Source organism: Anser brachyrhynchus, assembly GCF_964034855.1.
Source record: "Anser brachyrhynchus genome assembly, chromosome: 26".
NCBI lineage: Eukaryota > Metazoa > Chordata > Aves > Anseriformes > Anatidae > Anser > Anser brachyrhynchus.
In genome coordinates this window covers 5,955,471-5,980,692 of record NC_137719.1, presented here as the reverse complement: position 1 = coordinate 5,980,692, position 25,222 = coordinate 5,955,471, and the positions used below count along the sequence as shown (strand labels likewise).

The 25,222-nt window shown below is 39.8% G+C and overlaps 1 long non-coding RNA gene across 1 annotated transcript; it reads right to left on the bottom strand.

Moving 5' to 3' along the window:
- Window positions 1-485: 485 nt before the first annotated feature.
- On the bottom strand, window positions 486-24,956 carry LOC308183009. Its single transcript, XR_013942214.1, has 3 exons — window positions 20,520-24,956; window positions 12,693-12,735; window positions 486-2,539 (listed from the first exon to the last, which is right to left on the bottom strand). It is a non-coding gene; the product is annotated as an uncharacterized lncRNA (long non-coding RNA).
- Window positions 24,957-25,222: the final 266 nt, after the last annotated feature.

Below are 25,222 nucleotides of genomic sequence, written 5' to 3'. Positions count from 1 at the left end.
AGTGCTTCTTTTATTATTACCAGGGTTCGGTGATGTTCAATGTCATTTACCCTGCATAAAGTTGGCTCTTCGTGTCTCAGGGACTGTAGCACTACCCAAAGGTGCCAACAACTTCGGAGCTGTGAAAAATGGGCATGCTTTTTTTTTTAATGAGTCTAATGGCTGTAAGGCCCCCAGCACTGGTATATCATCTGTAAGATTGGTAAGAAGTAATCCTGCAAACCAATCGCTGTAAGGCAGATCGCTGACTCCATACAGTGCAGATTACATCACCTAGCCCTGGGCTAAAACAATACTACGCCTCCAGCCGAGAATTTTCTCTATTATTAGAAAAACAATTACTTCTTCCAATCTGCACCACAAATATTGGAGGTGACAAAGTAGCCTGTGATCTTTTTCCCCTCATAAACTTCTCTCTATAGTAGGTGCACCACAGAGGTGGTAATAAAATTTCTATCTAGTGGTTCATGCACATTTCAATATTACTCTCCTGCAATCGAGCCTGGTGAATGGAAAACAAATTTAAATCATGATAAAAGCCCAGGCAGATGCTATCCGTATTGTTAACTGCTTGTCATAGGCAGAGATGTATTTGCATCCTTTGGGAATGGCAGGTCTCGTTTTTTCCTCACTGTAAGGCTGTAACGTTTACTGCCTCTGAGCAGGAGCTACAAGGGAGCCCACCTGGATGACGAGCTTGTGAGAATGGAGCCTGGTGGTTTAGCGTTTACTTCCTTGTAGTCCTCCCTCCATTTCTAGTCAGAAACACACAAATTATCTGCCTTCATTTATTTATTTATTATTTTTTGATTACTCTCCCAGACTAATCAGGAAATTCCACCTTTTCTTCTGTTTACAGTGTAAACATATTTAAACTCAGAAGCATCCTCTTTTTACTGCCCTACCTGTACCTCTGCTATCTCCTTCTCTTCTCCCATCTTGTTCCAAAACCAAAAATCTTGATCAAGCAAAGCACAACGTACTCAGTGTTGCTGTAGGCATGTGAGAGCGTGGCATTCCAACGGGCTTAATTAATGCAGGTTTCTCTGGAACCAGTGGGACTACAATAGAAGTTAATGGGCAGATGTCACGTGCCAACAAAGTGTAATATAATAAAATTGGAATTAGGAGGATTTTTTAAAATACTTATTAACACGGTATAAAATCTGTGACAGCTATCATGTTGGTCTGTTGCTTTATTAGACAAGAAGTAAGGAAGGATCATCTGAGGGTCTGCACGTCAGAAGGACTGAGATACCGGTGTTCGCTACAGCGGGATCTTTTTCAGTCAAAAACAATGAGTGAAGGAACAATGTCAAAGAGGGAGTGCTGACCTTTGAAGGAGACAGATGGTAGCTTTTCTGGGCACCTGGAGTCATCAAACTGAAGACAATTTTTGCAAGACTATTTTCATTCCATTGAAGACTGTTCAGAGATGTTGACACACAGATTTTCATGCCATGGACTCAGACCCATCCAGGAAAATCTAATTTACCACAGTAAAAGCCACATAATCCTTGCAAAACAAATATGACCTTTTCCAGTACTAAAATGTTGCCTGGCATTATTTCTGCACTAAACAGCTGTCATAACGAGCACCCCAGCATTCAGCAGAAGGTGAAGGGATCCTCCATAGCCTGCAGGTATGATCTGAAGTTAAAAATCATTAAAGGCTTGTTTAAAGAGTATAGCCTTTTTATCTTCGCTCATTTCTGTAACGGTATACCTAAATCTCCTGGCACGTTTTGCAACGTGATTTGGCAGATTGGTGCTGAAATGAACCAAAAAGCAGTTTTCACACGAGCAATAGAAAAGCATACCCCTTCATACGGTCATGCCTGGTCCCAGCCAGAGCATGCTGTGATGAAGAACCAGAGGCCTTTATCCTTCACCATTACTGCTCGGTCAGCAGGATGCCCAGCCAGGCTGGCCTCTAGGCTGAGCCTTTACCACACTGGGTGTACCTGATGCCAGCCAGTCACGGAGAGGGTAGTTCACGTGCAATCAACCTCATGCCCGAGGTAAACCAGCAAAGCACTTAAATTTACTAAAACAACAACTTGTTTAAAACGTATCCATTTTCAAAAATAATATTCAGATGTAATTGGGATGTTTTGGAAGCTCCTTTGCACACCTGCAATGGAATTGTTCCCAGAACAAATGTCTGCATAGACTGCGAATGCATTTAGCCCTCCCTACAGACTTGGCATCTCTATTTTCTGCCTTTCTTCATAATGAGAAAGAACATTGCCTTATCTTAAGTATTAGCAGAGTAAACTTAGTCAAACTATACACACTCAAGCATGCACACACGTGGTAGTGAAACTTGCTAAAAAAAACACAGTAGTCCACTCCAGAGCAAAACACATGAGAAAACATTTCTTAGGTGTAGGGAGCTATTTGCCCTAAGAGCTGTTTTCTGTTCCACTGAGAAGCTCAAGCAAGTCTGAATTTATTGCTTTCAATGTCTTTCCCAGCAGCCCAGGCAGGAATCCATGTCATGTTGAAGTCTGTATCAGGTCTTCACTTTAAGGCACAACTGAGTGGTTGAACAGAAAAATAATCAGTAGCAGAGAACAAGACACAGCATCAGTTGTAATAATCAATTACTTCCCCATCAGCCACGTAGGGACAAGTCATGTTATATCACACGTGGTTACGTCAGATACAAGTGACTATCCTCTCATCCCTGTCCCACTCACAGAATGGTTTGGGTTGGAAGGGACCTTAAAGATCATCCAATTCCAACCCCTGCCAGGGGCAGGGACACCTCCAACTAACCAGGTTCCTCAAAGCCCCATCCAGGCTGGCCTTGAGCACTTCCAGGGCATCCACAGTCAAAGTGACACAGCTTTCCACACCCTGACCCAGAGCTCTAAGTAGTTCTGAGCTCTCCTTAAAAGTGGCTTAAATTCACAGCCTTTTGGTTTTGAAATGGAAACAAGAAAGAGGAGATTTTCCTTGGTTTTTGTTCTCATTTTCTGTTGATGGCTTTTATTTTCAGAGCTTCAGAAATTAGAAAGATTATGCACCACAGGCCTTATTAAGATTATAAAATTAATTTCATTAATGAAAGAATTTCTAAATGTGTTTTTAAATATAATTATTTATTTTTATGTAGTTGCCTAATTTCCTAGGTAAATACCAAGCTATTGACATTTTGCAAGGCTTGCATTTATAAATAGCATATTCCTAATGCACTAGATTTAATAGAATCCTTTTAGAAAACATATTAGGCTCTTTAATATAAAGTTTTATTACTTTTTAGTAATTATGGTGTTTTTCCTTGTAGAATTAATTACCAGCTGGCTTCAACCTGAACTCATCATTCCAAGCTTCTCTCTCCTCTAGGTATGCATTCTGAGCCTGGGTCATTGGCTTAATTACCAGAGATTAGGAGAAACAGGTAGCTTGGTTTCTGTATTTTCCTGTGTACTTGACAATGAACATGTTTCCTCATCAAGTATTCTACTTTGAATTAGACCTTGAGCAAGACAGGTAATACAATAAGATTGTTAAATGAAGAAAAACAAAATACTGTATTTTTTTGTTTTTACACGGGCTTAAGCACTTGAAAGGGTGTATGGGATAATTTTGTCTTGAACTCTTTTCTGTATTTCAAATCAGGAAGAGTGAAAAACTTAGAGGGATGACTATGAGGATTTTTACTGTTATGTAACTACCACGATATCTACATGAGGGTCCCATTGTAGTAGATCTTATACAAACAGTTGTGAAAGTCTCACATCTCCTCTCATGTAGCAAGACACTACCAAAAAAATGAGATTAATCTGCTTTTTATAGAAAAGTCCTACAAATGTCAAACAGTAACGTTACCCTGAATGGGAACAGTTCTTCCAGGTGGGTATCTCCGAGCCTTTCACTTACATCACTCTACCTGGGACATAGCTCTGCATTATTAATCCTCTTCAACAGCCAGAGAAATTGAGGAACATAGTATTATGTGACATAAAATTTCAAAGCAAATAAGAAAATGCATTTTTATTTCCTCTCCATTCTGTTAACATGACTGCCCTCACATAACTCTAGTTATTTTTTTGTGGTATTTTTTTTCTTGATAAATGCCTGGATATGGAAAATACACACAATGCTTTCATGACTTCAAAAAGACCTTGGCAGAAACCTGCATCAAAACAGACTAAATGCTAATTCCATAAAAGCATGCAACAACCCACCCTGCTTTTTCCCTTGTTTTCACATGCACACACCATACATACACACAGTCAGTCTGAAATAGTTCTGTGAGTTAAAACCCACATGTGGATATAAGCAAAGCCCAAAATTTTCACAGCATCTTGGTACCCAGAACGGGGTGACAAGGATTTCTAGCCCTTACATGATCTTCAGAAACGTGTTAGTAAACTTCTGAAATCTCATACCAAGTGAGTCACATTGTGCTTATGCTGACGCATTTATGTGACCAAGTGCATAATGAATACCAATTCTGAATTTCCACACTGAGCAATAGCTTACATCATATACTTTTTGAAAAGCCTACAGTCTCAAGAACAAAACAATTGCAAGCCATTCCATGCTTTCCTGGAACTAGACCCAAACTTCATTCTCCTGCTGAGACCACAGATCATTAACATTGTTAATGTTCTCACTAAAACTGTTTGGAGAATGCGACAAGTCCAATTTGTTACTGACAGACCAGTTGGGAGTATGTTTAAAATGCATTGCTCTTGCTATTATACTCCTTGAATGGATATGTGATTCCCGTCAGGTACACTTGCTATTTTGCTAAAGACTATCTGTTATTTCATCAATCTTTTTAGCTGGCTCCAGAAGGGAAACCCTGCATTGTGCTCAACCTCATTTGTGCTTTTCAAGTCAGAAAGCCTGTGTTTAAAATATGATGATCACAGCTCAGGGAGGGAAAGAGACAGCCTTTCATAGCAAAGACGGAGAACCCAGAGGCATTTGACTCTTTGAATAGAGGTTTGTTTTATGTGCTTTTGTTTTTATAATTAAGCTGTATAGCTAGTTACCATAAAGTTAGGTAACGTATCTTCCTTTCCACTTTATTTTGAGGGTTCGATAAGACCTATTTACAAAGGATTGAACTTGAGCTTCCATTTAGCAGAAAAAAAAATGTATTTTTTTTCCAATCTGAATATCACGACCCAGGTGATGGGTAGACCCGTCAGTTTGATGAGAGGCCCAGTACAATGAAGGATGGGGGTGTCTGTGCTAAGCAGCTGGTGTTATGAAAAGTGATCTAGAGTTGCTTAATTTATGACATGCAGCTCTGTTCAGAGCAACTTTGCTTCCTTGTGATTTGACATGTTACCATGGCATAATCACTCCTGGACCTACCTTCCTTTTCATGCAAGTGTCAAAACCACTGAATGGTTTGAAGGATATTCTGGCAGCAGAGGGCACTTACAGGCACACAAGAAGACTACTTCCCTCGGTTAAGTGCTGCATCCCATTCTTTTGAGAGGCATCACACAGTGTCTCTGTGCTTGATAAAGAGACAGGAATTTGCTGCAGCTAGGGAGCTGGTTTTTCACTTCAGCTACAAAGGCCAGCGTGCTTAGACCCTGCCTGTGCACAAACACGTGCTCCTTTAACTATGATTTCATATAGGTTTAGTTAAAATATTACAGCTTCATAGCTAGACATTTTTATATTAGCTTCAGCCTTACTAGTGAAAGCCAAAGCACTAACTTGTTTAAAGCATTACAAACCCATATTGAGAAGCTGTACACAGCTCATGGTAAATAGAAGTGCTTCAGAAGTCCAGCTACTTTCCGGCAGTATTCCAGATGATTGCTTGCCTTGTCCTCTAAGGAATGCAACCACTATTTAACATGGTGGCAAAGAAGAGCCAGAAGAAATAAGCTGTGGCAGCCAAAAAGGAAATTTGAAGACTATATATCTCCTCCCTCAAGTAGACATATGTTCTGCTCTTCATGTTGACCTGCTTAAGAGAGACTTTAATGGTAGAACCTGCTAAGATCTGTCTGGCTGCAGAGTTTTTATATTTGGTCCCTTTTCACAGCACAATACCTCTGTTTAAATTAACAAGCTGAGGGGGATTTATAGCTCTGACTTAGAAGATTATGAATTGTTATTGCTTTTCTCCAGTTTTTCATTTACGCCAGTTGCAAAGCTTGGAAATATCTCATTGAGAGTGATTTAAATCCAGCCATACTGCATGTCTGTTACCAGAGCTGGTAATAATGCAAGATTGCTGTCTTGCTAACAATAAGGGGAGAGGCAGCCTGCTGAATGGACACAGGCAAGAGCCATTACACCTGACTGTACGGCTACACACAGCATATATATCATGTTGCACACACTGCTATCAATACAAAGTTATCTGATAGACAAACTACAGGCAACGGTTAGCATTTCCCCTAACCCCCATATAATATATGGAGGCAAAATTGTTCTCTCAAAGGATGAAATCCTTTCCATCCAGCAAAGAGAGAATTTAAAATCACAGTGGGAAGGGAGTGGCTTTCAAAGGTTGAGACCATTTAGATCCCAAGCCCCCACTTCAAAAGCTCTCATTTATGCTGCTGAGAAGCTGTCCTGCTGCGTTTGAATGAGGGCACTCCCAGGGCTACAGTCTAGTTCCTCCTCTCGCAATATCTACCAACTCGTATTATATATCTCACAAGGAAAAATGAACTGCCTTAGCATTATGCCACTGCAAACTGCAGACCAGCCAAGCTATGACAGGCTGTGGGAAGCACAGAATATATATTTTCCTGTGACATACATGGGAACATTGAAAACATTTGCTTTCTCATACAGGGTATCTCATGCTATTGTCTCAAAGAACGAACTGGAGTCTACATGTTTGTACAGTACTTCAGTAATATGAAAAAATGCTGAGTTAATCTTCAGCCATCTGTGAGATTCAAAGACACTCAGATGCTTTGAGCTTTCAGCCTTGTGACCATTAGAATAAAGTCCACAACTTAAGAGATGCGAGATGTTAATGGAAAGGTGCTAATCCTTCCCATCTTGTTTGGGAACTCAGCCCTAACTCGGTTCGTCCTCAGAGTAAATGTAACATCCATTGTACAATTTTCACTCTATGCCTCTTCCAGCTTTGAACTGCTAGGGAATAGGCAGCCTTCACTTTCAACTTGCAGCTAAGAATGTCAGTGTTGGGCTGCTGCGTTTACCTGAACCAACACTGACACAGGTTAAGGTCCACTCCACCCCCAGTTCTCTTGTTTTTCCTGCAAAATAGCAATGATCCATTCATGCAAGTGTAGAAATAGCTTTTGTTTTAAGCAATAAAGCTGACGCTACCAGCTAGAGCAGATACATAAAGTGGACTCTAAATCTACATAGATAAAAATTACTTTTTAAGTATTCCCAGAATCATACAGATGTCAAGAACTGATCAGAACAGATTCATGTCTCCTTTGGCAGAACAGTATTTGTTACTGCAGTCCTGATAATGGCTTAAGAGTTTCAGACTGCCAGAAATGCCCTCAGAATTCCCCTATGGGTGATTCCACAGAGGAAAAGAGGAAAGGGAATGTTAAACACACTGTAGTCAACATTTTTATCAGATCAGCACTGCTAGAGAGCCCAAGCCAATCTGCTATTTAGCAATGCTGAGACTTTCCATCTGAGATATAACAACCCTTGCCTATTGCTACCCAACTTAAAACACACCAACCTGCTCTCACATTATAGCAGAGAAGATACACTTTTCATTCCTAGCAGTGAGGGAAACTACAGCTTCAGAGATTTAGTTGGTCTCAAAGCTCATTTGGAGTTAAAAGCCCTTTGAGAAATCCCTAATAAGCAAGATCTGATAGTTTAATGCATTTCTGCAAAGAACTGTAATTTTCTAGGAAATGGATAGGATAATATCATTCTTGAGATCAACTGGAGGTCAGCGTGTTAAACTTCAGCTCTAAGTGTTGGTACAGAGGGATTCAGTGAGGAATGGGTGATGCAGTTCAGAGAGTCAGGTTGCACAGCACCTCTAGGGAAACTCAGGTCAATTATTAATCAAACCTTTCTCATTCAGTTCTTTTTTATTTTTTTTTTCCATTTTGATTCATACTTCTGGCCAAGACGTTGCAGTTTGATAAGATTTGGATATGCACCCAGAACAAGCCTCCTGATTTATTACAAGATTCAAAGAACTCTAACAATATCCCATGGTACTACACATGCCACAAGAGCATCGTAAACAGTCCGCACAGAACTTAATTGATACAGGCAAAACAGAAAAGGTGTTATCCCCATTTTGCAGATGTAGAATTAAGAAATGAGCAACTATCAACTTTTCAGCAATTTAGTTTCAATTTAGAGAATAGAGTTTTTTTTCCAACAGCTTTGCTCTCTGCTGGTTAAAAACAATGTTCACATTTCCCTAGTTAGTATTTCTTCTCTGTCTAGTCTGACAGCAGCTTTTAGAGAGTCATCAGAAAACAGTTTGCTTTGTTCTCCCACTGTCCCCTCAATTCAGTGAGGGTAGCAACAGCAAGAGCAGCTCTTTGTTCTGTGTAGTGGTATATAACATTTGCTAAGACAGACGTTTGCATTAACAGCTCTGCTCATCAGGCTTCCCAAGGAAAAATCTGGAAAAACTTGGGCAGCTACAATATTGGGTTTTGGCTAATGCCTGGGTCAGTTGGTGCAGTCACAACCAACATAATATACAAGAAATTACTCAGAGATACATCTTTATTTACTGCGCATTACGAAGGGACCTTTCTAATTCATAGGCCATGTTCAGAGAAGGTTTTCATTAACTATATAGGAGTCTTCTGCAACCAAAATTTATACAACTAAAACATTAGCATGGCTACTCGTTTCAGTTTTACATCTCAACGTACTCAAGAAATAGTCTGTCACCGTGACCCCAAAATTTGTAACGAAATAACAGAGAAAACAGAAAATTGAGAATCACTGGAGATAAGCAAATAAGTGGAAGTTTCAAAACAAAAGATGAAAACTCCTAGGTGCACATTCAACTAAGTATGAGTAATTGAACATATTTGAAATAATGACTGTGGACATTACCTGGTATTTTCTACATGGAGAGGTGCCAAGCAATGTTAATTTGAGGCAAGACTGACTAGGAAATGAGACATGACAGAAAGGATAACTATCGTTATCCTCTCAGGACACTACTGCAGTGGGATTTATGGATAAATTAAATGTACGAAGACCAGAAGAACAGAGTTAAGGGGGAAAAGAAGTGTAAGTATCAGGCTGATCACCTTAGACGCTAATAACAAAACGCGGTGTTGAACAAACCCAGTGCATGGAAGTGGCAAGAGCAGTAGAGAGTTGAACTTCACAAAAATTTGTAAAGCCAGAGGTGAGGTTAATGCATCTTTAGGATTAATGTAGTCATAATGTAATGCTGCAAAGAGCTGGTCATAAATTGCCTCAAGGGAAGGAGATGACAATGGGGAATCTGTGTGGAGTTACTGAATAATTGTATCAGAGCATCTGCTATACAATATGGTTTGAACTTTTCAAAGCCCCGTTGTATAACTCACTTGTCATTTGGGCTGAGGAACAGATGACAGATCTACCATGAATGCTCAAAAACAGACCTATTAATTTTATTTTTCCTCCAAAGAGAAGATTATAAACCAGCTGTTCTCACTGAGGTGGTGTTTTAGCACATTGGCCTTTTCTCCCCAGAATACATACCCTAGAATCTTGTAAAGGGTTCCTGTAAAAGCAAGAAAGTGTTCAGAATTGGAACTGACATCTTCAGTTAGCTTACAGCATGAAATTGCTTACAAAGCAATGGAGGAACATTACAATGCGAAGGACCAACTGAACCACCTAGTCTAAGCTTTCATGTTATTAAGATAACTGCAGTAATGCCAGGTATTAAACAGCACAGCTAGAGAGGCTTTTCCCCCTCTCCAGCAATATTCCACGGCTATTCTGAGACACAGCAGAATAGGATAGAGTGGGCTGCCAGCAATGCTGTCTGTCCTCCAGCCAGAGTTTGCAAGTGAATTCAGCATCTACTTGTGAGACCCCTGATGAGGGTATCTATACAGCCACTTCTTTTCTTTGGGCGCTGACCACATGGGAATTTTAGGAGTCCTTTGGTAAAGGAAGGTGTTCCCAAATCTGCTTTTATCAGGTACAATTAGGAAATGCCAACTTTAGTGGAACGGTAGAAATTCAGATACAAATTTATAACAGAAGTGTTCATTTCCTCCTTTCACAGGACACATGCAAACACTTGGGCACTCAGCTTGCTAGGAAATGGAGCAATTGAGTCAGAAGCTGAAATCAGAATAGCCATCTGTTCTGGCAGCATACAAGTGACTCCTTTGCACGAAACCAGCAGCACAAGATGTATGTACATACAGCAAGGAGCAGATGAAAGAGATGCTGCATGCAGCCTCAGAGGTAAAATGTAGTATTGCAAGAGCAGTCTGAGCATACTTTAAAGGGACATTGGCTTATGCCATAATGAATTCAGCAGAAATATCGCCAGATAAAGTTGGTATAGCATGATCTAAATATACAGTATTTACTGAATCATTCTACCTTCAAATATATCTTTCTATATGCATAAACCTTTATATATGAAATCACATGCAGGTTACAATTAGTGAAATTATCACAGTAGTGTCCTGACATATCAAGGCACAATTTGTTCCCCAAATAACAGAGGAAGTTTTGAGGCCTCAATAAATCAACACCAAGGTTTGAGGGAGGGAAAATGGCTTGCTCTTTTAACCCAAATATCAAGTATATCAGTCACTAACTTCTCCTGAGGTACAGCAGCAGAAGCTTTCTAAGGCACATTAAGAACCAGTTGTGTGTATATGTATGAAGATGGGAACTACCAGTTGCCTCCTGAATTTCTAAAGAAATCATTACATTAATATATGCAATATACTCCAGTTTTCTGTGTGAGAATAAAGATACAGACATGTCCTTATGTGTTTTCCATTTTAGCAGAGAACCTAGTTCTTATTTCTATAGTAATTAAGAAATCTGATGCCACTTAGCCTTAACATACAAAAGGGTCAGCAGACGCAGAGAATCCCATAGTGCTGCCTACATGGTCCCTGTCCTATGAACAGGATTTCCAAAACAAAGATGATCGTTTGCATCACATGAATATATAAGAATGTTAATAAGAAAGTAGTCTGAAGTCTATTCAGTAACTGAAGGTTATGAACTACAGTAAATTAACTGAATTTCACTCTGTGCCCGACAGTAGAGCATACCCGACAGGCATACCCAAAGCCAGGTGTCTATACACTACTCAGCAAGCTTCAGTAGGAACATGTCCTTTGTCTTAACTTCTCAAAAGAGAATACAAGTTTCAGCCTAATGCTGTTTTTCTACATAAAGGCTTTTTTCCCCCAAATCAGATAGCTCTGTTGCTCTACATGGCATGCTTTTATGACTTTACAGCACAGTGGTTTCCTTTAGATATTGCTACAGTTACCAGCTTCCTTTACATTTCTCTTTCGCTGTGCTACCATACTCTGATCCATACAAAGCAGTCAGCAGATGCGCTCACTTGGGTATTTTGCTTTATTTTATTGCCACCACATATTCATAAAATACTGATCAGATCAAGTACCTCAACAACCTGTTTAATAGACTTGGGAGCAAATGCTATAGATTATAGGTTATCTTTTCACTAGCAGAAATGGTCCAGTACCTAAGGCAAACTTTAGAGTCTTAAAAATATTGTGTGCAATTCATGAGATACCAATGGACTCTTTTAGGGGACTTAAGGCTAGATATTTAGACTCTTCATCAAAAAGTAATTAGGCATTTCCACTTCCAATTTGAGGGCTTAAGCATGTGAATATACTTCAGGAAGAGGTCTTTCTCAGTTCACGACTTGTTTTTCCTCAGATATATTGTGCACATAGATAGAAAGTATCAACTACATAGGCGCCCATGACTTGTATAGAGGCTTGCACCTATATCAGTTTCATTTCTTAATGAAAGTGATCATCTATTTAGATCTTTTCTGAACTGTCACACAATGATTCATCAAGAACTTGAGAACAAAGTGTTTTGATCATTAAAAAAATAAAATACAAGTAAAGCAAAGATACATGCAATGACATCTTAGATGTTTTATAGATTAAGAGACTCATGAATAACAGTCATTTCTTGTCATCTTTTTTTCTCCGGTTGAGAGTTTTCTTTAACTGAGATTAACACTAACTAGAAAATAATTAAGCTATCTTATAGAGTCTGGCATTCCATCAGCCATAGAAATAATTAATCAGACCCATCAATAGATTTTTAATAGCATTCAAATTCTGATTCACCGCATTATTTCTCACCCCCACACCACCCACTTCTATTCTTGCTTTCAATGTGTGCAGGAAATGGTACTCCTTAAGACAATAAAAAGGAAAGCTCTAGAAATTAAAATTAACCCTCATTTTCACTGTCCCTGTAAGAAAATGTCATCCTTCCCACCTAATTTTCCAGCATCATTCACCACTGATCTCTGAATGTGAACTCATCATTTAGGTTCCCCCATTCAATTTCACAAATAGAAGCTTCTGTAAGGAAGCCAAATGACGGAGACAAAATTTGTAAGAAAAGAAAGGTTCTCTAGCTGGCACAACTACATCTTCCTCTTTGGTTGCTGTTACTGTTACATTTGTTGGCAAAAAGCGTAGCCTAAACTTTGTTAATTACACCAGAAATGTAGCAAGACTTACCTTCTTATTTTCACATATCCTGAATGAAACTAAGTCTTAGCTCCTGAAAAGAAAAAGGGAAAAATAATAGGTCTGCTGGCAGTAACATCAGTGACTTCCAAAAATTGAACAAGAAATGGAACAATGGTCAATTTTTCTTCATTCTTTCTGATCACAAAGGATAAGTGATGCAGCACCGATTTTTGTTCAGGCCAAATGGGTCACAATTATCTTATACCACTTCATTTCTACTCAAGAGAGTAGGCAATTATTTGTTAGCACCAATGACTGCATCACAGTCCTCAGTTTACTGAAAAATCCATGGAAGGTCAGACTGATCCTGAAGACCTTCTGTTCCCAAACCTTATGTTGAACTATAGACATTTTCTGCAGCGCAGTGAGAAACAATCTTATCCTCTTTCCTATTTGATTTCAAAATAAGTGTTAGATTGGTCTAGTACAATACATACACAGATCTTGCATTCTCTTACAATCAATTACGAGGAAAGAGAAGGGAGGTGGCATTAAACCAATAGTGAAATTAGAAAACTGCTACAAAAGACACTTAAATAGGCCTGGCAGTTAAGCAGAAAATACAGCAAGGAAGGAACTTACTGTTTTGTAGCCATGAGAAAGCTGGAACAGAAGGGAAATAAAAACACTTAAAGTTTTATTTTCACTATTATTCACACTTTGTGAACAGTCTCTTTATGTAAACCAAAGGATCCAGAGCCCCATGAGAACAATGGGACTTGTGAACTTGGGGCTTTGTTATTGTTCTTTCATGAAATTCTCATCTGGAAAGGAATTCACCAGATAAGCAACAACCCTACTGCCCTTCTCAGGAGAATTCATTCACACATCCCTCACGACTTCCTTCAGGACTTGATTTCCTATCTATCCCTTGTAGCAGAGGTTTGTTCTGAAAACAGCGGTGCCAGGCAGATTCACTTTGGGGAATAAAATGATGCACCAAGTTTTCAAAGTTCATAAAAAAAATGAATTATTTACCATGGTTCAAAGCTGCCTGATATTTCAAGCCAGCAATGTTTGCAAGAGATAATCAAGGAAGTGGAGAATTAGACAAGAAGATTTGACAGCCACGGACTAAGTTGCCTTTATGAGAGAGACTCCACAACAAGCAGAAAAGGATATTTAATGAAAAGAAAAATAAGTGGAATATTCACGGTACTGCCTTACTTCACAGATGTAGGATACTTGGTGATTTTGTGCCTGCTTCATATTTCTATTTTTGTCTTTTCAATATCCTTCTGTTTGAGCCATTTGGAAAGAGATGACCAAGAGAAGTTAGTCTGGAGATCAAGAGTACAAGCCGTTTCCCCATCATGAGGAAGGTCTGATTTATCAGCTTAGATTCCTGGAAGACTTGGGGTTACACATTAATACAGCAAGCATAACTCAAGCTTCTGGAATAGCTGAATTGACTGTCATGTTCACTCCAGTCCAGAACTCCCAATCTCATTTGTAATATCCAAAGGCCCAGTCCTCACCATCATTGCATCAGTGACCACTTGTTAAATTAGGAATAATTTCACAGCTACCCCAGAAAAAAAAGAAAAAAAGAAAAGAAAAAAAAAAGGACCTCTACAAACTTAGCACGAATAAGAAACTTTAAGAACAATATGTAAACATTAGCAACTAAGGCGAAGTTTCGTTTATCTATTTACTTTTCCACAAAAAAGCCAAATGGAAGGAATGGATTGTACAGCACCTTCAGGATGGATTTTGAATGTAGTGCATCTTGTGACTACTGTCACAAATAAGTATAGTATAAAATGAGGATATTGGGTAGAAGCCACAAATCATTTTGAGCACAAATATAATGCAATATTACCAAAGACAATATTAGACAAGACTACTAAGTAAGAATTTTACTCAAGGCACTTCAAAGTTTCTTGCCCTCTGAAGCACCTGACACTAAAAAGGAGGTTAAGATGGGAAAACATCATTGTGAGAAGGCTGATGAAATGGAGCCAGGGTTTTAATGAAAGTTAAATGGAATCTTTTCATAAAACATTAAATCAGATATTATTTAAAAATCTTTGAATCTCAAAACCAGCAAAAGGTGACAGTTCTCTTGAACATTTTAATCTCATTTTCACTGTTTGGTTCTAGTAACTGGTGACGAAGACAGAAAGACTAGCTGAATCACTTTTTCATCCTTGTACTCTATAACTAAAGACTCTGCACGCAAAGAAAGAAGGCATATCTCCCCCTAGGACAGAGCTAAAGTGATTTCAGTACTTTATCAGAAAGCGACAGCCTTAATTCTGTATTACTTTATGTCTATGAGGTTCTTTTAATTAACTTCAGGTTACTCAGCAAGTTGAGTATTATATATATCTTTGTTAGATATGGATTAACCATTTCCTTATCACCAGGAACCACATTTTACCACAGTAACATCTGTTCAAAGGAATAGATGCACTTGAGGACTGTGCAGATGCACCTTAGTACATCCTGTAAGCCCTATATAACTGAGCTTTAAAACGTAAAGATTCAGAAAAAAATGAAATCCCAGGAACTTCATAAGCTTCTGAATACAATGCTTAATCCAAGTAATCCAAAAGCAATCTTGTTGGCAATCTAATTGTGTTTTCTAAGGAGGAGACTGCAATAACAGTTTGTTTACATATAATTGGATCCCCTTATATGTTTGTGTTGTGCTTATTTCCGAAATCTTTCAAAATGGAAAGGTCTCCTGCAATGTTTGACTTGCTTTTCACTCTAACCTGAGGGATTACCCATTACTTTGCACATAATAGCCCAGACAAATATGAATTTTGTATTAGTACTGATCAGAAAGTGCAGCTATCCCTTGAGGACCAGCAACCAGGACATACAAGAAAAATTGAGGAAATTGCACAGATTTAAATTGCCTTTTTGTTTTGACTTGTTTTTCCTTAGTAAGCTCTTACTGTTTGGATTGGCTTTTCTGTTATAAATGCAATTCAGCAGGGAGAACAAGGGAAGAGAGACTTTACATTGAAACAATTTTTAAAGTTACCACAATTTTAGCAGAACGTTACTTGCGTTGGCACACTGAAGTGTTTGATTAATGGATGGATTTCAGAACACATATCCTCACTGTTCCTATTCATAGCTCTTAATTGGAAGCCCTGCATGTGCTTCTTACACTGTTAGGGGGTTTCCAGAGGAATACAATGAAACAAATGGAAGAAGTTCCTTGTGACTCAAGAGAAATCACACCCTTACCCTTACGTAAAAGTGACACAGAGTTCCCTGTGTGGACAACAGCTAATGCTGCACTCATCTCAAAAGCGATGTTTCTCAGTTATTTTTCCCAAGTCTTGTGGCAGATTTTCAACCCTAATTTCCCGTATGCTGTAGTAACCAACTTTTCGACATGTAAGCAACATTACCAAGGTGCAAATGGAGAAAGTTTAAGGATGCTGTAGTCTGACAAACCATATCAGCTCATTAGCCCATCAAGTCCTTATGCTGACTCCAGCTAGTACCTGATGCTTGGAGAGAAGGTAGACTATCAAATTAAAAACAATTGGGCAGAAGTCTGCAGCATGGGAATTTCTTCTTGAGACTCCCTACCCCCACATTGAGCTTGGAAAGGTGTAGAAATGGAAAAAAATTCCATGTTTCTGCACTGAGATCCCATGACCCAGAACTCCGTCCCTACCAAGATACGGTTCTTAACCATTTCTTTCTCCTGTGCCTAGAGAATACAGTGACAAAGCTTGGTGCATGAACCTGGCTGGAACAGAGCAATCAAGACAGGAGCTTTCCTGTCATGGCCCCTTGTAAACATGCGTATCTGCCCAGCGGGAGAGAAAATAGATGGGAAGTCAAAGGAAAGTTTTAACAGGCAAGATGTATTTGAGACAGGAAGAATACTATTTTGCTGAAAATGAAACTCCAGATTTAACTAAAATAGTCTCTAGCTTTTACTGTGGAGAGATCCTGATGTATAGAAAAACCTGCAATTTGCAGTAACAGTTCAATCCAGTCTTCCTACACGGGAATTTATGCTTACTCTTAGGAAAGAAAATGTGCAGTCTTTATCACTATTTCTGACAGCTCTGGCCTGACACCTGTAACGCTATTCAAACCAAGCACAGATTTGTCAGAACAAGGCTGACATTTTAAATGAAGAATAATGATAAAATGTCCAAAAGTGTGCCACAGAAATACTAAGATAGTACTTGCAATTTGTATACAGTGTTTTATATAAAAATAAAAACAGAAATTCTTATGGAGCTACACATGAAGTTATGCAAAAGCTGGAAGTTCCATTGCAGAAGGGAGAATTCACAAGTTCTTGTTTCGTGGCTTCATTTGTATGGACATTTTGCATCAAGAACTACATTTGTTTCACTTCCACTCTTGATATAAGTATAGCTATTTCGTGAACCAACAGTGGGTGGGAAGAATGATTCCTCACAGGTGAAGGAAATGGAAGTGTCCTCCCTTCTGGTGAGCTAATATAAGCCTTCCATAATCATTTTAGAAATTCTGTCCAACCAGTACAATATATGTTCAACTATTGAAATTATACTGCTTTGTCATGTGCCCTGAAGTACCAAAACCAGCAATCCTTCACCCAGAATAAATTGTAGAAGGTAATACTTTAAAAATAATAACAGTAAGGGAATGCAATGCTGGTGAAGAGTGAGAGCAGCAGGACTGGAGAACTCTTTAGACAAGTTCTAAAGACCAGTGTTCTGCCTCAAAAATATTTCACCACATGCCCTGGAGGATCAGCAAGAGAAATTTTCATGGTTCATTCGTAAGACGACAGCCTGATCAGGACAACACCGCAGCAATGTGCTGCTCACACAAAGCAGAGCTATGCCTGAGGAGTCCCCAGGACATTTTTCTGGACAACAGCAATCCTCTCAGCTCTCAGCCAACAAAACAGCTTTGGCTCCTATTTGAGAGCCCTATTTGTGGGAATATTATCTTGTGCTGTCCCAATTCTCATTAGCATCAGTTATACAACCCCTTGACGGAGTTCACACGTTCCAATAAGCAGCATCTATCCATGATGAGAGTTCAGCTCTACTACAGGTATTAGCATACATAACACACGAGTTCTGAGTTCTGTTTTCCACCTCTGCAGCAAGGTTTTATGACCTTGATTCTGTTGCCTCAGCTCTGTGCCCGATTTCTGAGGTGACACTGTTTCAGCCTATGACCCCTTGCGTGCCCAGTTACTGCCAAGTGCACAGTGCCTCATGCATAGGAAAAAGCAAGTTCAACTGTCTGGCATATTAAAATGCAGAGAGCTGCACATACAGGACAGCACACCACAGTGTTAAAGGGCCATACTTGAAGCTCCTTGTCTGCATGGCAGATAACTCATCTTCATTGTGGCTCTGCATCTAATGCTAGCAGACAAGACAATTGGTACATGATTGTACATCAACCCCTCTATAGGATCCATATGAGATTTACCGCGGGCACAAAATCACAGACATTTTTGTTGTTATGGAGCTCCACCAACAGGGCTTGCGAAGCTTAAATGTTTATAGAGCCTTTGTATGAAAGTGTGCAGTGCCGTAATAGCACTAATAGTGGTGATTAATTTCATCCAGCTGAAGATCATGAAAGAAGAGCTATAATACATAGAGAAAGCCAGCTGAGCTTATTATACATGGAGTTTGTTATCCTCTGCATTTTGTTGGGCATTACTAGTGGCCGTATAAGCTCCAAAAATAGAGCCACCTCTTCTTAGGACAGGTAAAGGAGGTTGGGAGGAATCAGAGTAGGCACACATGCCTTATACTGTGCTGAGTTCTCTGCCCCTTTTAGAACAGGACTGCTTTACTGTACAGAGGGCAAATCAAACAGTGCTCTATCCCTCAATGGGTTTATCAGCTTGCTAGTACATGAATAAATATTAAATAGTTAAGTGCAATTCATTAAGTTCTTCAAACAATTATAGTAAAAATCAGTTCAATATAATGGGCCATGAAGTTATTACTAAATGAGGTTGCTGTATTTGCATAGCACTAACTTGCTGTTGAGAAAGTACGCGGTGCCTGATAGCTTGCACCCGCCTAAGGTCTGTGAAAGATGTAACCGTCCCACCGTCCAGTAGGAGCAGCATGTCAAAATGCCTATTTTTCCATAGCTATAGTGCTCTCTCCTGTGCTTTGAAGGTAATTTAGCAGGAAACATCGTTCTGCCCATACGAAGACGGAACACGGGAGCAGGGGTGGTGTCAGCCAGCAGATGGTACTGCAGGCTGCCGCACCGCCGACACCTCGCTGCGAACCAAGCTGCTGGGGCAGCAGCCCTGGCAGAGGCTGTGCTCTGCCTCCTTTCTCCCAGGGTCCGGGTGTCAGGAGACAGGCAGCTCATTAAGTCATGGGGATAGCTGCAGGAAAGTCGACTTTTCAGATAGCTGAAGGAATGAGTTGTCTAACTAATGCATATGGGCAGTGAGAGCACCCTCTGTGCTCCTACCGTTACCTCGCAGCACCGCTTCCCCACTGCTGTGCCTATCTGGGAGCGCAGAGCGAGGGCAGCCACGTACACCCTCCAGTAAGGGCGAGCAAATATCTCCCAGTCACGGCTTATTTTGCTCGAGGAGAGGCAGCTGTTCCTCAGACAGCGCAGAACCCAGCCCTGTGCACAGTATCAGGATAAATCACTGCATACACTCCTCTCAACTTTACGCTGGTTATTAGTGCAGGCTCTTCCATTCCCAATTGCCTTCCCAGGGAACATACAAGGTGTCTGTAGGGCAAGTTTCAGCAGCTCTCCAAACCACCTCAGGTTAGCTAAGATGCAATAATATCTGTTTGCTTTTTATCCAGGCAAAAATAAACTGAAAGAAGTAAATTCTCACCGGCAAAAATGGGTTACATCTCCTTGCATTCTGTAGGACACAGAGGCAAATGATGAACTGAGCTCACGGAAGCAGCATAACTTGTAAAAAAGCACCTAACTTCATAGTATGTCTGACTTGCTTGCTCCAGGAGACGGGGGTCCAATAAACCAAGCATAGGCATTTTCTTTAGCACCTCAATCTCCTCCTGATTTTGATTTTTTCCCCTCCCTAGAGGGAAATTGTATTGCTTATTGAACATGAGGATTTTTGTTTAACAAGATAGGTGACGACCCACTTTAGAGTTGCATGATTGGCAACTGAAGGGGAAAAATGTACTTTAATTACTAGCCTCTCTGGGGAAAATTTTAAATAGTTGAGCTGATTCTAATGTGACAGCAGTTAGTTTCAAAATGAGAAAAGAAAACAAAATCTGCTAAATTTACAGGTCCATGGTGCATCATTTGGAACAGCTGCTGGAATCTTTACCAGAGTAACTGTCCCTCCTGGGGATCTGTCCTCCATTCTTTTGGAAGCGTACGTACCAAAGCCCATCTAACTGAGCAACAACCCACTCTTAATTAGTGACTATCACTGTTTCGCCTAATTACCTAAACTAATTGGAAGAGCCATGATACCCTGGGTTTAGACCTGTCTGCACCACTGATTCTCTGATAAGTTTAATAAGTCACTTTGGCTAATGTTTTCACAAGTGGCACTCCAAGGTGTGATCTTAGATTCTGAGCTGTCACAGCCCCTGCTGGAGTCAGAAGTCAAAAAGCTTTGGAAAACTGTGGAGCTGTGCTTAGAAATCTTTAAGCTCAAGTTCTACATTTCCCTATACTTCAGTTTCATCATCTGTAGACTGCCAATAGTTTACCAATTCCTCAGATTTTCAAATGCCAAAGAATTTCAGTGGATGACCAAATAACAAATTAAAAATACAGACTATATATTTTTTTGCAACAAGCTTTTTGCACAAAACAATGCTACTTGCTACATGTAGTAAAGTCTCTTACCTTGGTGCTGACATGTTCTGTCGTGACACTGCAGAGCTGAGAAATTCAGTCCCGAAGTCCTCCAGCACATGGTCATCTTTAACATAGGTGAGCTCCTCAGGGAACCAGGACCTCGTCCCAAACTGAAGATAAGCACCACGTATGAGCTACAAAGAAAGTTACTATTTCAGTACAAGCTCTAGCACTTAGTTAACATAATTTAGATGAAGCTACAGATACCCAGGTGGAAGCTAGGGACTGCAGCTAGGTCCAAAGCCCCACTTTATCACATTAACCATTGCACTGTCCTTCTATCCTGCTGTCTCAGAGTTCCCACTCAAGGTAACAGCAGCTGTCCTTCAGGCTGCTTTGCTAGGTGGCTCACATGCATAAAATTGTTCATGGCATTTAGCTAGCTGTTTCTTCTTTGTCTTCCCCTTTCACATTAAGGTTTTAAACACTGAAAAATGAGTATTGAAAAAATTTCCTCAGTCAGCAACCTGCAATCTATTACGGCAATTAATCAAAGATATACTTTGTCAACTTCCCCTTGTTCTCTTATGCTTTATGATCGTGTTGTTATTTCATCAACACAATAAAAAAGGATTAATCTTCATTGCTGGGAAAATTGTTTTCAGGGCTAAGGGTAGAAGCCTTAGCTACGCTACTGATCCTGTGGTCCAAATCAATCCCTGAGAGCAGAATTAATTATTTTTAACTGGGATGCATTCATTAAGCCCTAGTGAGAGCATTTAAGTTTTGCACATTATCATAATATAAATCCATCATTCAGGGCAGCATATTCATACAGTCACTGCAGGTTCAGCAAGCAAGATATTAGGGTGACATGCAGCTGAGCACAGACTTGTTAGGGTGACCATGTACGTGGTGATGTAGTATGCCCACAAAAACATCACCAACAAAATAGTGCAATAGCATCCTGAAATGAATAACCACAATAATGACACATACATAAATATACTACAAAGCAGAAACAATCATTTAATCTCTATTACAAGGTATAACATGATGAATCATATAATCTGGAGACTAATTTTGAAGTAGATGCTTCAGTGCAGGTTGACTTATTTGGCATTTCGATTCTTTTGATGAGCACCAGGTCATACAGCTTTGTCACAAAGCTCTCAGAATTCAGGAAGATAAGTAGGAGAGGACACAGCAGCCAGAGACCACCCTGACCATCAGAAGTGTATCCCTGTCCCCCAGAGGGGGGCAGTTTGTTACCTTTGGGGCTGATGGCCCTAGCCAGGGCTTACTGTTAAGTGCACTTAAGAATGAATGAAGTGACCTCCCAGTCTTGCTGGGGCCACCTGAGTGTAATCTCCACAAAAATCCACTGTCCCGTAACTTGTCATTTGTAACATCCATAATGTTCACATCATCCCCAGTCATTGAAATTAACGGTACTATAGCATCTCATTTCAGTGCTCAAAGACTTCTTTTGTCATGTTCTTACCAATGATTTTCAGCAGGATTGTCCAGACGTTAATGCTGTAGGTTTCTGAGAAATATTTGCAGGTCAGATGCAATATCCTAAATCTTTACACTGACAATGGAACTTCAAAGCATCAAGTTCATGTATTCTTTGCTTTTCTCGTTACTCAACAATTTGGCCTTAACATTGGCTCACTGCCCACAAAATATTGATTAGCCACAGAACCTCCTTGGCCAGCACTGTAAAAGTCAGCCACAGATTTACATTCTGGAAAGGAGTTCTGACAGGGCCAATAACAACAATAACACCTTGTAGGCTCTTATTACAAAGTAGACAGAGGGCTCATTTCACCAACTCTGTAAATAATTGGTTTCAGTTTAATGTTCTTGTAGTTAAAAGGATTTCTTACAATACAAAAATATAGTACTGGCCTCAGGTACATGTACAAATACACAAAGGTCTTTGATGTGCAGTAATACTAACATATTTAACTCATATAAGAACAGATACATATAGCAATTCCCCTCTGCAGACTCAGAAAGTACTTTTTAAACCCTTAGAATAAGGGTTGGAAGTGGAATAGTCCGGATCACTAGTGTACTCGGTCACTTCACAGACCCCATCTACCTACCCTCCTGTATTTTGCGGGTGATTTAGAAGAACTTCAGCAGCAGCACAAACAATAGAGGCCATCTAACCATTGGGTCAGACCTGAGCACATTTGCAGTCTGGTCAGTGGATCAGGCACTGAGCTGCCCAAAAAGGCATCCAGAGCTCTGCCCATCCCAAGCCCTGACTCAACACCCCCATATGCATGTAAGTTTTCTGTAGGGAATGCAATGGGAAAAACCTTCTTTGGTTTCAGTCTCTGGTAAGTTGTTTTGTTTCATAAGTGCAGAACTCTGCGATAGTTTCTGTTCTCCACTACCTAAACAAAAAAAATGAATCATCTTGCAGGTCTGTTTCAGCTGTAATCCATCCTATGCTGCAACACACCACCAGCCTCACAAAGGCACTCCTGTGCTATAGCCTACCCAGCTCTGATTACAGCTCCTAGTAAATACCTCCTCCAGCAGCCATTAGAGAGAAAATTCCTTTTTTCTACCAGTCTGCTCCCTGCTCCTGATAATTCTTTTAAAAGCCTCCTCACAGAATATGCACTGATGATTTATCAGCTTAATACCTGCTCCAGCAGCGTGCAACTGCTACTTGCTACAATCTGGAGTCCATGCACTGCTAGAGCTTTGCTTGTTACACTCTGTTTCTCTGATTACACCGCAGACCCAAGCTACTCTCCCACCCTTATGGATGGGGGGGCAACAGCTTCCGTGTAAATGGCTTTAACTATAGAAATTTTAGAGCATTAGCTAAGTCAAATTAACTGCTTATTTCCCCCACTTGCCAAACAGAAGATACACAGAAGTCATACAATTGCCAAGGTATGGGAAGTAAAGGTAAAACACCAACTTAAGAATATTCAAACTACTAATGGTCTTTTACGAAAGACAACTCTGTGATGCCCTCTAGCCCATTGGAACCCGTCCTGTGATAATCCAGTACTGACAGGTCAGAACCACTTGCTCTGCTTTGCTTATGTCAGTCTTTTTAATTTGGTACAACCTGCCTCCCCCTTGCACTGCTGCCAAAACAGACAAGAGTTAAGGTGGGCACAAGGAAGGGGAAATGAATAGTGTCAGGACTCACCCTTGCTTAGTAGTGCATAGAAGCAGCATTGCCTTTGTTGCCAAATTGTCAGCATCCTAAAAGCAGCCCGAGATGCACTTTTACGAGGTTCTTATTTTGGCAAATCCACTAACAAAAAGTTCAACTAAAAGAACCAAGAGAAGTTGATGGCATTAGGCAGGAGAATGTAATGGAGTGGCTATTACGTTTAATTTTTGTTCATTTAGCTTGAGTACAGTAAGATGGACCTGACAGATATTTGATGGGTATAAGTCAAAAAAGTGGAATAGATTTCCTATTTGTAACAGGAATCCAAGTAAAGCTATAGAAATAAGTTTTCTAAATAACAAAGTCAGTTTAGCTGCCAGAAAAAATCACAGGAGAACTTGGCTGATCAGCTTGTCCCACCAAGCCTGCAAGTAAGCAGGAACATTCTGTGCTCTCATGGTCTCTAACCTTGCTTAAGAGAGGAAAATAAGAACATGAGATACTTCAAAGATGAGCAGCATTCTTCTGTTGGATTTGTGAGCAATTTCCTTTAAGTTTCACTAATACATAGCAGGAGTCATTCCATTCCAGTGGAATGAATATGAACTCTCAAAATAGGTTTAACTCCTGCAGCTGCAGGAGCCAGGTTTTGCAGAACTATTGACCAGTAAATAATAATTTCAATGCTGTTTACCATCCCGTTAAAAAAAAATCAGGCCCAAGTTCAAGAGCTTTCCAAAAATATGCTCCACAATATTCCCTCAAGCAAGTAGCTTTAGACTGGTTCATGCACAGCAGTTGTGTGAGCTCAGCTATGGACAAACCTAGAACTCAAACGACCAGTCTGCTGGTACCCCCCCCCCCATCATTGTTTTTTTAATAAGACAGAGGCATTAGAAAAGAAAGCGTCCTACAGCTTAACAGCTGTAATCTCCTCTCATGATATCCTTTTTTTTTTTTCAGTTCTTACAATTTCTGTAAACTTTTCTAATAGCTCATGAATTAGGAAAGCCATGCCTTGAGTTATAACACTGCTGTATTAAAGTGATCATAACAGATTAGTGATGACAAATCCAAAGTAATTGATTTTTTCATTTCTCTCTCCTCCAACAAGCTTAAACTAATAACAATAATTATGTGAGAGTATTTCCATCAGGATGCTTGTACATTTCTGGCAGTAAAATCAATTGTTCCAAGGACAAGTTTTATCGCAGGAATTAATCATTGCTATCTTCAATTACTGTATTGCACAATTATCAATGATATTCATGATGTAAAGTATGCAGGAGAGCATCTTAATTGCTAAACAAGGCTGTACAGTAACTGCATCAGGTCTTTGGAAAGAAAGCGAATGGGAAAACATTCCAGAGGATACAGCATAGACATGTCTGTACACTGTCAAACCAAGACTTCCTGGGAAGCCGCTGGAGGTGCGTGTCACAACACAGAAATTGTACTTCCATTCTTTAGAGTAACAGCATTGTCCTCGTGCTAAGTCCGAAGATAACCTGACCAAAATCTTTTGGAAAGATCGGTAATAATTCTCAAAAGCCAGATTTAGCCTTCACTTCTTAGAAAAGTATGGAATTTTTTTTTT